Source organism: Eretmochelys imbricata, chromosome 11 (genome assembly GCF_965152235.1).
Source record: "Eretmochelys imbricata isolate rEreImb1 chromosome 11, rEreImb1.hap1, whole genome shotgun sequence".
Taxonomy (NCBI): domain Eukaryota; kingdom Metazoa; phylum Chordata; order Testudines; family Cheloniidae; genus Eretmochelys; species Eretmochelys imbricata.
In genome coordinates this window covers 15,783,289-15,797,036 of record NC_135582.1, presented here as the reverse complement: position 1 = coordinate 15,797,036, position 13,748 = coordinate 15,783,289, and positions in this window count along the sequence as shown.

Genomic DNA, 13,748 nt, shown 5'->3' with positions numbered 1-13,748 from the left:
ATGAAATAGAAAGGATCACAAGTAGTGAAGATGAAGGCTTAAAAACCTAAGAAAGGCTATAGTACAATGGTTTTCAATCTTTTTTCATAGATACTATGGTAACATGGCCATTATAAGTACCCAATATAGATAAGCTAGGGATCCTTCTTAGCTTATCCAGAAACTGAATACCATTCTCTTGAACAGCCAGACTTCAAGATTCTCTTAGAATGAATTTGGTTGGAAGGTCACTGAATTTTGGTGGTAAACATCTATGCTACCATATACCCAGGGATTTGTCCCCCAGAAGCATAAAAAGCCACCAGGTACTAAGTCACTTAGTGCAACTGTCCTCTCGGATAGTTGAGGAGGTTAAAAGGGGACTCATTTTACATTCAATTTATGCAATGCCTACTGTGTATAAGAAGGCTAAAAATAACACCCTTCACCCACAAACAGATGGCCCTGCAGAAATCCTTGTTGATCTATCCCAAGAAAAATCTAAGGTGTTTGATCAAACCATTGGAGTGAGTGGCTAGCTATGTACTCCAGGTGAAAGACCAACTGGCAGAAATGAAATAATGGGCCCACAAACTGCAAAATGGTCCAGAGAAATTGGAAGGCCAAATATAACCCCAAAGCAAGAGAGAGACTTTATACCACAGCAATATGTTTTGCTCCTGTTAACATTCAAGAGGATACACTTTTGATAAAATGGCAGAGCTATTCCGAATTCTTAAGGAAGACAGATGTGGTAGCTGTGCCTACTAGTAAACTCACCAATCAGATCTGGAATGTAATATGCTTCACACATGGATAGAACCTAAGGTGGAATCCTAGCGGAAGCTGATGGTACTGGAAATTCTGGAAGATGTGATGATACAGAAATGGACTAGTGTAGTTCAGAGATGGTGTAGTACAGCTTTTTCCTGGAAATTACAGCATCAAAGGGAAAAGATCCATAGGGTAAATCCTGTCAGCTGTGTACCATGGTTTGTGGTGAGAGAAAGGAGAACCATGTTAATGCAATGCTATCGCGTTAAATGACTTCTCTCAAATTAATAAGCAGCATAATTGTATACTGCAGAACGTTACAGTAGCCATACAAGAGGAGGTGTAGGCAATACTTGATACGGGAGAAAATAAACCTTCAAAATAGTCTGGACTAGCCCGATAGCTTTGGTACCAGAAAAGGATACAGCAATATGATTCCGTATAGGTTTCCAATCCAGTATTAACATTTGATCTGACTACCAGACTTGAAATGGATAAAGTGATTAAAAAATAGCAACTGCTACATAAACTCAACCCTTGTCATAAGTGACTTAGGCAAAGGTTACTGGCAAGTGCCATTGTCGCAGCAGTAAAAGGAATACATGGCATTTAAAATTACAAATGATTTCCACCAGTTCACTGTCCTTCCTTTCTGACTACATGGAGCACTGGCTACGTTCCAGAGGTTAATGGGTATTTCTGATGGACTGCAAATTGTAGGCAGCAGCCCATATGAACAGCATAGTCATTTATAGTACCACCTGGGCTGAGCATCTTGAGCAATTAGAGGAAGTAGTCCAGGGTTCCAGTGAGTGAGGGATGCTCAAAGGAAGGTTTAGGGCAGAACAAAGAGGATAAAGCTGGAGATACATACCAGAAGGAGGTCTATGACACCTCACATAGAAAATATTCAAGTTATCTTAGAATGAAGAAACAAATAAGCTCCTTTTTGGGTGCCATAAGGTGACGGAGGAGGTTGAACACTATCAGCACCCTTGCATGAATTAATCAAAGCAGAACAAATGAAAAAAAAGTGGAATGGACAAACACGTTTGACCGGGCTTTCCAGGCATTAAAAATGAGTATTTGTGCCCATGCTGCACTGCCCAGCCTGGATGTAACAGCCAAATATATGGTTCAAGCACACCGCTCTGGAGTTGAGCTGGGAGCAGCATTATTAAAGGAAGGAGTAAAACAGCCATCAGTGCTATCTGATCAGAAAGCTTTTCCAAAAGGAATCCAGCTGTGTCCCCACTGAGAGAAAATCCTTACCTAGTCTTACACTTACCTTACAAAAAGAACTGTGAAGCATGGAACATAAACCAAGCGCACAGTTACACAGGTATATCATGTAACTGCACGTGGACTAGAGTCTGTTACTAATAGTGGGTAGCACCATACTTCACACCCACACAGCCTTCTTCACTTAATGGGACTATATGTAGAGTAAGATGCTATTCAATAGGAGTAAGGATATTGGAACCTCACCCTGTATTTGTAGAAACAGCATTAGGTGGAGGGTGTATTGCCTACCTCAGTATATTACAGTGAGAGTGAAATGGGAAGGTTGCCTTCTTTGTTATACAGTAATAAATGTTCATTGAATGGGGCAGGGCTCAAAATTGTGAAACAGAGAGTTCTTCACTCATTGAGTAAACACCACAACATTCCACTTCCTTCTAGAAAACAGCTTCCCGTAATAGAATTACTTCTTCTTTTGTTATTTGTCTTTTCTTTTTTTAAAAAAAAAGAAAGTGAAGAAAGGCACCAAGCAATGTGTTATGATGGTCAGCAAATCCAAACTCTGGCAGACTGGTAGTGTGAATTTGAGGCAAGCAACTTTCACTGGGACTGCACTAGAGACACCAGACCTCAAGAAGTCCAATCTAGGGTCCGTAAACAAAGAGGACTGCCACTGTGCTCATCCATCAGGGAGGTAAAGGATGGCTCCACATTCTTTGGAGCACTGCAGTTTATGAAGAGGGACAATGACTCCCTCTAAGTCCCATTGGAGGAGGTCCATGATACCCAACATGACCTTTTGGACATTCCCCATACTGCAACTTCGGGGCAGGTAGCCTTGAGCATAGGCTTTACTTGAACACTCTTCCCCCTGCCCGAAAAAAAAACAAGCCAGCAAGCTCTACCCACCAGACCTCCAACTTGTAAAAGGGCAGCATTAGAAAGTACTGTGTTCCTGCTACAGGTTCAGAATGTCTTCTTTGCTCACCCAGCACCTTGTTCATGAGTGTTGTGAATGAGCGACACCATTTAGTGTCACCGCACATGATAAAGACCAAAAAAAGTTCTCAGAATGGCAGCCGTGTTAGTCTGTAACAGCAAAAAAAACCTGAGGCTTCCTTGTGGCACCTTAGAGACTAACAACTTTATTTGGACATAAGCTTTTGTGGGCTAAAACCCACTTCATCAGATGCATGCAGTGGAAAATATGATAAGAAGATATATATACACAGAGAACATGAAAAAATGGGTGTTGTCATACCAACTGTAATGAGACCAATCAATTAAGTTGGCTATTATCAGCGGGGGTGGAGGGGGGAACCTTTTGTAGTGATAATCAGGATGGCCCATTTCAAACAGTTGACAAGAAGGTGTGAGTAACAGTAGAGGGGAAAATAGCATGGGGAAATAGTTTTACTTTGTGTAATGACTCATCCACTCCCAGTCTTTATTCAAGCCTAATTTAATGGTGTCCAGTTTGCAAATTAATTCCAATTCTGCAGTTTCTCACTGGAGTCTGGTTTTGAAGTTTTTTTGTTGGAGAATTGCGACTTTTGGGTCTGAAATTGAGTGACCAGGGAGGTTGAAGTGGTCTGGATCTCTTTGGTCGCAAAAACTGCTCGTCTGGGCTATTGCAGTTTAGAACAGTGAGCTAGCAAGCCCTGATGCCCTGATAACATATAACCACACCAGCTAGGGGTAGGTTGTCTTTTATTGACCATTTACCTCTAGAGCAATTTCAGGCGAGCATTGTAGCGGGTCGGTTACTAGCAAGGGCTTCATTGCAACCCTTCTTGGATGCAGCTGACAAGGCAGCTTGCTTTATGGCTGCAAGGATTGTCATATGCTGTGCTGCTTGGCTGAAACTGTCAAGAATCCCAAGGGATGTCCAGAATACCATTGAGGACCTTCCTTTCAATGGTCTCGAGCTCTTCTTTGATGCGTCCTTGCACTCTCAAGGATTGAGGGACTATTCTCTGCTTCCTCGGTATCTACATGCCTATGAATAAAAGGCAATTCAGCAGATCATGGGTGGCACAGAGCTCTGACCCAGTCCAATTTCCAACCTACTGCCTAAGAAGGGACCTAAGAGCCAGAAGCGAAAACCATCTGCCACCACTCCCACCACTACACAGCTCTCTTCATCAAATAGATGTTGTTTTGAGCTATTATGGTACTTTCCAAGCAGCTACAGGAGTTGCATATATGCATCCTACGTATAGAAATGGGTATGCTGTGCAATGTGCCAAATACAGGTGTGTGAACAGTGAACTAGGAAAAAAGTACCAAGCAAGATGGGCATTGCTGGTGGACAATAATGGGTATATGGAGAGCATGTGATGAATGGGATGACATTATTACTATTTATTTGTGTTGTGTTGAACCTTATTAAAACTTGTGGCTGCAGCAGCTGCCCCATATTTGGGCTAAATCAGGGGTGGGCAAACCTTTTGGCCCGAGGGCCACATCTGAGTATGGAAATTGTATGGCAGGCCATGAATGCTTATGAAATTGGGGGTTGGGGTTGGGTGCGGACTCCATCTGGGGGTGTGGGTTCTGGGATGGGGCTAGAAATGAGGAATTCCGGGTGTGGGAGGGAGCTCTGGGATGGGGCAGGGAGTTGGGGTGAGGGGAAGGGAGAGAGCTCCAGCTGGGGGTGCAGCTCTGGGATGAGGTTGGGGATGAGGGGTTGGGGGTGCAGGAGCGTGCTCCGATCTGGGACTGAGGGGTTCGGAGGGCAGGAGGGGGGTCAGGGCTGGGGCAGTAGGTTGGAGCATGGGAGGGGGTCAGGGGTGCAGGCTCTGGGTGGTGCTTACCTCAAGTGGTTCCCAGAAGCAGCAGCATGTCCCCCCTCTGGCTCCTCTGCACGCTGCCCTGTCTGCAGGCACCGCCCCGCAGCTCTAATTGGCCAAGGTTCCCGGCCAATGAGATCTGCAGGGGCAGCGCTTGGGGCGGGGACATGTGCAGAGCCCCCTGGATGTCCCTACATGTAGGAGCCGGAGGGGGGACATGCTGCTGCTTCCAGGAGCCATGCAGAGTGGGGCAAGCCCCGGACTCTGCTCCCTGGCGAGAACTCAAGGGCCAGATTAAAATGTCTGGAGGGCCAGATGCAGCACCTGGGCCATAGCTTGCCCACCCTTGGGCTAAATGTGAGAAACTATTCAGTTCTTTTATGAAAAAATGGAGACCTCACCTAAAACAAGGCCACAGGCTTGCTTAGGAAATGAACCATGTGGACCTGTGAGGGTTGCACTGTGATCTGATAACAAACACAGGTGACTTGTTTGTATTGTAGCAGGGTGTCTGTTAAGCAGAAAAAACACCAGAGAAGCTGAGAAAGCTGCAGTAGAAAGCCAAGGGCATAGCCAGAACAAGCACTGGGAACATGGCCCTGAGAAAAAAACCTAGTGAGAGAGAGCTTTTGGGCTAAGTGCTGGCTGAAAAGGGTCTTGAAACTGTGAACAAAGGAGACATTACACAGCTTGTACAACAACTGGAGATCTTTAAGAGGCCTGTCCCTATGGGAGCAAAAGTCCTGACTGCAGGTGAAAGGTCTGCAAGCCACAGCTACCCCTGGCCCTGGGGGGTAGGGAGGAGAGGAATAGCCATTTCCCTAGGACTAGGGAACCCTGCACTCTAACCTCTGATGGATCATTTGAGAGGCTTTTGACCATGCTCAGGACTGGGCAAATAGGTGGTAGGAAGTGTCCCAGGGAGGAAGCCTCAAAGCACTCTGGAGTTTTTACTACCTCTGCCTTTCATAGAGCCCTGAGTAGTAACCCAGTGGAGCAGGAGGACCTGGGCTCCCCACCCAACCACCCTCTTGTGCAGGGGGCACAAACCTCTTCTTCCACCCCATTTCCCACCAAAGATAAGCAGTGAGAGAGACACTGTAAACAAAACAGCTCTCAAACTTGCAAATAGTGCATGTAGCCAGGGTGTATAATCCAGCCTTCCTGTCAATATTGTCCCCCTCTTCCCTTTCCACACCAGTTTGGTGCATTTTTGTCTTAAATTAGACCATAAACTCTTTGTGGAATGGACTCGCTCCTACAGTGTGTGTGTGTTTGTGTGTGTGTGAGAGAGAGAGAAAGAATCAGACTGGGGCCTCTGAGCAGTACTGAAGTGCAAATAATGATATTAATCTAAATCCAGAGTAATTCAGATGAAGTCCAGAGAGTTGCTTTGGGTGTAATTGCAAGCAAAATCAGGCTTATAAGTCTTTCTATTCTAACTCTGATTCCACTGAAGAACCTTATAATGCTCCTTATGCTTCAGTACCTTTAGGGGGGGGGCAAATTGAAAATCCATACATGGACAGCTGTAGGGTTCCAAGCCCCCCAGACAGTTAAGAGTTAACCTCTAACAGGGTGTGGTACATGAGAGCTTTTTATACAAGTGTCATAGAGTAAAGATTCTTAGGATCCTGTCAATAAGTGTCTGTGTTTGTCAGTCTTCTACTATATCAGAGACAGCAAAATCCCTGTGCACCACACTTGCTGTACTAAAGAACTGATGGATTAAGGCTATACCGTAACAGACCCTTTCACTCCATAAAGAGAGGTAAAAAAAAACAAACAATCCCTCTCCTGGTAACTCAATTTAGAGCTGTATTTTTACAAATAACAGAGTCAACTTGAGGCCTGGAAGACTTCAAACTAAATAAATTGAGTGATAAACATGTTCTTTTTAATGTGAAGTAGTATCTTGGAATATAAATCTTAAAGTCTAACCCTCCTGAATAGCTAACTTAAACAAAAGTGAATTAATTGATAGTGGTTCAACATGTCATTCTTAGTTTCTCTGTGGCTGTCAGAGTGTGAGAATGGAACCCTGGGCAGTTAAGAAGGATGTCACAAAATACTAAAGTACAAAACTGCATTATTAAAATATACCTACCAAGCTATTAGGGAAGCAATTCAACATATACTATAATGGTCACCTTTAAGGGTAACTTTATAGGGGTACTGGCTGATGCTTTTTAGGTTTTGCTCTGAGGAGGGATTTTTGTGAGAGCTTTTTGTTGTTTTCAGTCCATCTCTGACCCTTTGGGATTATTAAGAATTGCCTGGAGACAATTTAATGGTATCATACTCCATGCCTCATTGCCACAAAAACATTGATTTTTAGCCTTTTGAACCATGTTGCAGCTCACATAGTTGAAATCCCATATAAGGTGAGCATGAGTCCCCCAGCAATTACAGAAGTGTGTTTACTTTGAACTGACAGTGTAGGCAATGCCCTCACTTAGCCCGCCCTCTTGGTGCTGCTTTCTGGTGTCATAATAAAATATATCAAAGTCTGGATTTGTAACTGGTCATTCCACTGAATGGAAGAAAAAGAATTCATTACAGTATGAAAAAAAGTGTGTAACATATGAAATGTCTCTCTGCTAGCTAGAAGTATTTGTTAATCCTGAATATCAGGTGTTGAGTGTATGTCTACAAAGAGGGAGGTGGGGGGCTAGGTTTTTAGACTTATTTCTGACTTCCAGGTCTAGAAAAAGTGACTTATTAGGGAATGCCACACTGGGTTCCAATTTGTTCCATTTAACCTACCACCTTATCTAAATGAAGTCTGTACAAATGTTACCACGCATGACTACCAAATGTCACTGAAGCTTAGTTCATTCAACTGAAGCTTGGTCATGTTTTATATGCCCTTTATTATCGCATAAAATTGATTAATGCGCCATTGAACATAGTTTAAAATGTATCAAAACATTTAAAAAACAACATATAGCTGGACAGTTCCTGATTGCTATAGTGAGAGCCAGGTGGCATGCAAAAGCTGTAAGCTATTTGTGACATTTAACAGCCCTATTAACATCCCTAATTGTAAATGACAGGGCAATTAAGGCTGAAAAAATATCCCAACAAAGTGGCTTGAGCAATGACAATTGTTCCATTAAAGCAAAAGAAAGCATTCAATTTAATGGGAGTAAAAATTCTTTCGCTGAGGTTGTCCAACTAAATTGATTGTCCACATTACCAGTGTCCCATTTAAATGGCTAAGACTATATGCTGCAATGTATTAGCTGACACACATGACTATTAAAGAGCTGCATATCACATCACAATGACCTCTGCTGAGTTTAAAGACAACTCTGGTACCACCAGTACAGAATATGATAGACGTGCTGCTGATGTTACACCAAAATGAATGCAGTGCTGTATCTACTGCTATTGTTGTATGAGAAAGCTCTTCAGGGCAATGATGGATATTTGAAAAATGAAAACTGCTTTTTTTTTAATTAACAAAAGGATAACAATAGTCTTTCACAAGAAACTAATTTGTAAAGACTGGATAACAGGATACAGTGCAAGGCGGAAGCATGGTCTCACTGTAAAGGTAATGGATTGGGCCTCTGGAGATGTAAGATCAGTTCCCAGTTCTAACACAGACTTACTGTTTGACCTCAGGTAAAATGCAGAGGGACTGGTTCAAAGCCCAGTGAAGTCACTGGAACACCTCCTGTAGACTTAGGGGGATTTAGATCAGATCCTTATCTGAGGTCTTCATCTGTTAATGAGGCTAATAATGTTTCCCCATCTCACAGGGGTATTGTGAGGACACATCCATTAATGTACATACTGTGCTCATTTTCTGTGGTATGGGGAAGGGGGCCATAGGAGCAGATATTTAAAGATGTAGCACATTCGGAAAGGTGCATTAAAATGTATTTGGGTCCATGTTCTCTTCTTTCCTTTGCCTTGCCGACAGGCATAACAGCATGGAAATTGGGGAAGATGGAAAAAATTGTGATAGCATCTTCAGCTCCTCTGCAAAACCCTATGGACTTTTCTTCACTACCGGTGTAAGTCGACCTAAGTTATGCTACTCCAGCTACATGACTCACGTAGTTGGAGTCGACATAGCTTAGGCTGACTTACCACTGTGCCTTCCCTGTACTCCATTGACAGGAGACGCTCTCCAGTCAACTTACCTTACTGTTCTTGGAAAGGTGGCGTACCAGAGTCGAGCAGAGAGCATTCTGCCTTCGATTTACCAGGTCTTCACTAGACCCGCTAAATCGACCCCCGCTGCATCAATTGCAGCAGTGGTGATTTCCGTCGAAGTGAAGACAAGCCCAGTCTGTGTGAGCTCAGCTCTGCTTGCAATGGAACCATGACCAGCTGAGGAGGGGAAAGTGTTAGGGAACAGCTGATTTATGTAATATGCTTCCAAAGAACTGAGCACTAACTTATACATAGCATCCGGCCATGATATTTCTGCCTGAAAAGGAGAGAGGTTCCAGGCAGAATGAACACAAAGGGAGTTTGGCACTAAAAGGGCAGTAGACAGCTCAATTAGTTGTTAGTGGACTACAGTAAAGTAAATCCATTTAATAAAAAAAAATCAACAAAAATCCTGAGCTTATAACTTGATGATGAAGATGGATGGCCATATTCTCAGGTCTCAATCCACTCCCAGACCTACTCTTTTCAGGTAGTAGAGAAACAGTCCTGGCAGAGATGGACGTTTCAAAGGAATGGGTGCTGTGACAAATGCATAAATTAAAGAGCAACATGTCCCCAGGATCAGCTGGTTGACATCCAAGAGTTCTGTAGAAACTTGAGACTGATGTGGCCGAGATCCTAACAACATTATGCCATCGCTTGTTGAAATCAGCTACTTTACTAGAAGACTGGGTAGCAGCAACTGTTGTGTCTCTCTTTGAAAAAAGGTGTGATTGTGAGCCTCGCTGTGACAGACTGTGGGTTTGAGTCTCTTTACACCAATTTCACCCTTATATTCCCCCAGTGACTTCAGTGGAGTTACTTCTGGCTTACACTGGTGTAAGTGATAGCAGAATCTGAAGTGACACTTGCACTTGGTTCCATAGGAAAATTGATACCAGTGGCCTGAGTCACCGATGTGTCACTCTATTTTTTTGCCAGAGTAATTTCATTGATTGCACTGGTGTGAGCCCTATAGTACTAGAGCTGCTTCAACATATGCCTATCAAATGTACTATTTAACATTTAAAAATATAATAAAACCCGACCAAGACTTGGTTCAGTGGCAAGAGACTAATATTATCTCTGAAGCTTTATAGGCTGAAATATGGTCTTGTGGTTCAGGAATTGAACAGGGACCCAAAGAGCTGGTTTCAGTTCTACCACAAATAGAACTGTGTGATCCTGTGTGATCGTCACTTAATCTCTCTGGTCCAGCTCCTCCAAGGTACTTTGGCATTTAAACTCTGAGGCTCTATTCCTTGATTCTCTATCTGTAAAATGAGATAATATCCCACCTTTCTTCCCTCTTTTTGTCTTGTCCATTTAGATTGCAAGGTCGTCTGTCTTTTGTTACTTGATTATACAGTGTTTAGCACAAATGGGTTCCAGTCTCAGTTGCGGCTTTTAGCCACTACCCTAATATAAATAATTATTCACTACAATAATCTGCTCTGCTCTGGTTAGTTTGTGTCTTGACATTTGTTGTTTCTGCATTGCATGCACCAACCCTTTCCATTTTTCTTCCAAAATTATGAAGTTTTGAAAGATGTCAGCAACATGTCTCAGAATTCAACTCTCATCTCCAGAGGTGAAAATGTTATTGTCACCAAGTACTGCACAAGAACTAGACCGTCTAATTTATGTGACTCTCTTCATGTGAATGAAGTGACATTTACAATATGGAATAATTTAAAAATGCTTACAGCATGAAATTGCGAAGTTCTGGTCAAGACCATAAATAATGAAAACTTCAGTTATAGGATTAAATATGGTGACTAATATGGAAAATACCCATAGAATGAGCATTGAGATAGATGTTTTGAAGGGATAAAACAGAAATTTTCAATATGACCTGTCACCTAGATCTCAACTCATTATTTTAGAAGGCAAAGAAAATATATTAGGAATCCCTCTGGGTGAATGGCTATGCCTGAAAGGAGGTGATTAATTTATAGCAAGCTGTTAATGTAAAAAATGTTGACCTTTATGATTAACTGTTTTCAATATATTTATTCTTAAAACTCACTGAGGTTATATAGACCTTATCACTTTGAAAAAACTCTAGTTATGTCAGATTTGGGGAAGAGCACTCAAGGATTTCTGCGAGTTGCTGCTAAAGGGTATGATTCAGCAAGGTATCAAAACATATGCCAAATTTTAAGTACATGCTTAGTTCCATTGACTTAAAGTCTGGCATATGCTTTTTGTTGAGTCAGGGTCTTAGTTTAATTTCAGTTGCAAACCCAGACCCATTTCTTATTCTAAGTAATCTTAAAAGGTAGTTTCAAAATAAAAAGTCACAGTGATTATCAAAGGGCTGGATTCAAAGCCCACTGAAGTCAGTGGGAACCTTTCCATTGAATTCAATGGGCTTTGAATGATCCTAAAGTTCTCTGGAACTCTCACACTAATGCTTATATGGAAAGTACAGTAACAACATTTCAACTGTACAGAAGTAATGTGTTGCTCTCTTTTTAAACTAATGGAGAAAGACTCTAGTTCTTCCCTTTGAAGGAAGGAAATCACTTCATGACGTTTGCCCAGTGTACTGTCTTAGTCGGAGTATGCTAGAGGAGAACAGACAGAAGCTTTGGGATTTTAGTGAACTGCATGCCGACAAATACGTTAAAAATTCTGAAGGGAATTTGGAGAGTTGATGGATAATGTCATAGTTCCCTTGCTGAACTAAAAGGCAAAAGATGTTTTATGTGAGACACTAATTTGTTGGGAGGCTTATTGTCACTAAGACTTGGAGACACTTCTTTTCCCATATACTACAATTATCACAATTTACACAGAGTGGATGGCATTCTAATTTTTTTAAATTTGTTCAGTCCCACTAAAGCCATGTGAGGTAGGTGGCCAAGATCTGGCCCAGTACATCAGAGCGTGCTGAAGGCTGCTCTGACTTTTGCTGATGATCTCACAGTCTCAGCTGCCCTTGGTTGCACATAACATTGGTTTAAAGCCAATTTTTACCCCAAATTGCTACTCTTACACCTAGCATAGCTCAATCAGACTGGAGGAGCTGAGCCACTATGTCCAATGAAATTACAGAGAGAATTTAGCTAGGCAGAATTTAGGTTCTAAGCATTTACCATTATCACATCATAAAGTTCTAACTATATCAGAGCATTTGGTTTTGTCATTTTATATTATAACACAATAAAAAGAGCAGCTAACCACTACGACTGCCATTTGCTTATATTATAATGTGTGAAACAAGGCAATATGCTCACAGCATTGTAAAACCGCTATTAAGGAAATTGATGTATTTCCTTTACAAAATGTAATTCTGTCAAGTGTTGTGGAATATTGATATTAATTATCATGATTACCCAAATTCTCCTACTATATAAATTATATTCACTTGATCTGAAGAATAAAAGGCCAGAGCCAAAGAGGGCAGCCACCTACTTCAGGGCTCAGTCACAGTTTTGGATGAGCCCATATCTGAGTTAGTACACAAAGGCACCATTCCCAGTCAGCATGATGTCATACTGCCCAGGAGCAGGCTGGGAAGTAGACTGTGACTCAGAGAGACTGTTTGGTGTGTGGTGGGGAGACCAATCCAATTGTCTGCCTAGTCTCCCTTGCAGTCTGTCTCCACCCCCTTCTCAATCACTCCTGCCCACATGGTATGGGAAAATAGCATCATACTGAGGCTGCTCTCCTATGGTTAGCTAGTGTAGAGGAATAAGGAGACACCTTACACACCCGTACTTCCCTGAGTGGGCACACAGGATAGGCTGTGCTCTGGGACTTGGAGTTTCAAGTGCAACAAGATATGTTTGGTCTCTCTACAATTTCCAGAGGGCGTGGAAGGCCAGTGCTTGCTGACAAAACTGTGACCAACTGAATAATCAGTAGACTGACAGCTTCAGTGCCTGAAAAAAGAAAATTCTCCTTTGTGTTCTGTTCATTAGTGACGGTCAGATATTAGTCATGACTGAGGTGTCTGCTGCCGTTGCAGACTCACGTATCACTAGGGCTGTTTAAATACAGTTGTTTTGCACTGTACCTGTGCAAGGTCATGGGGAATTCGGGTACCTCGGCGACAGCTCTAGCAAGTCTTCTCAAGAGCCTTCGTGGTAGCTGAGCCGCGAACTGGGAGTATAGATTAAATGCTGCCTATAGGTAACAGTGGTGTTACTTGTCAACATTTAGGGACGCTATTCAAGGTGGACCACTAGTGGCCATATAGGAAGGAAGGAAAGACAGGTATGAACAGGACCCAAGACAGTATTGCATTCACCCCAACCGCAGGGTCCTGTGACTCTGTAATCTCTACAGTATCTAAACATAATAGTGTGCAGAATTTATCTGGGTAGTTTACAAACCAAGCCAAAGATCTTTAGCCACAAATAGCATGCCTCTGCAAAGAGCCAGATCCTCAGCTGATGTAAATAGATGTAACTCAGCTGATGTCAATGAAGCGAAAATAAGTTACACCGGTTGAGGCTCAGTCCCAAAAGTCTAAGGTTAAACTAAGACTCATTAAAAGTAGAGCGAGAGAGTGATGCTCTTTGTACAGAAATATTACAGAATGCCTCAACTGTAGTCCAGACGAGGAAAACATTAAAGTTTGAAGTTAAAGTCTGAAGGTTACAGCTTTGCTCTTGGTTTTCCTCTCAGCTTAGCCTGACCCTCACCATTTGCTCTGAAGGAACTTTATTTTTCTTGGCAGTTGTCACCGCGCTTAACAAAGATTAAAAAAAAATCTTCAGTGCATGTATGTTAAAGCCACCCACCCTGATCATGTTCTTAGTACATTCCTTCCCCTTTCATTCT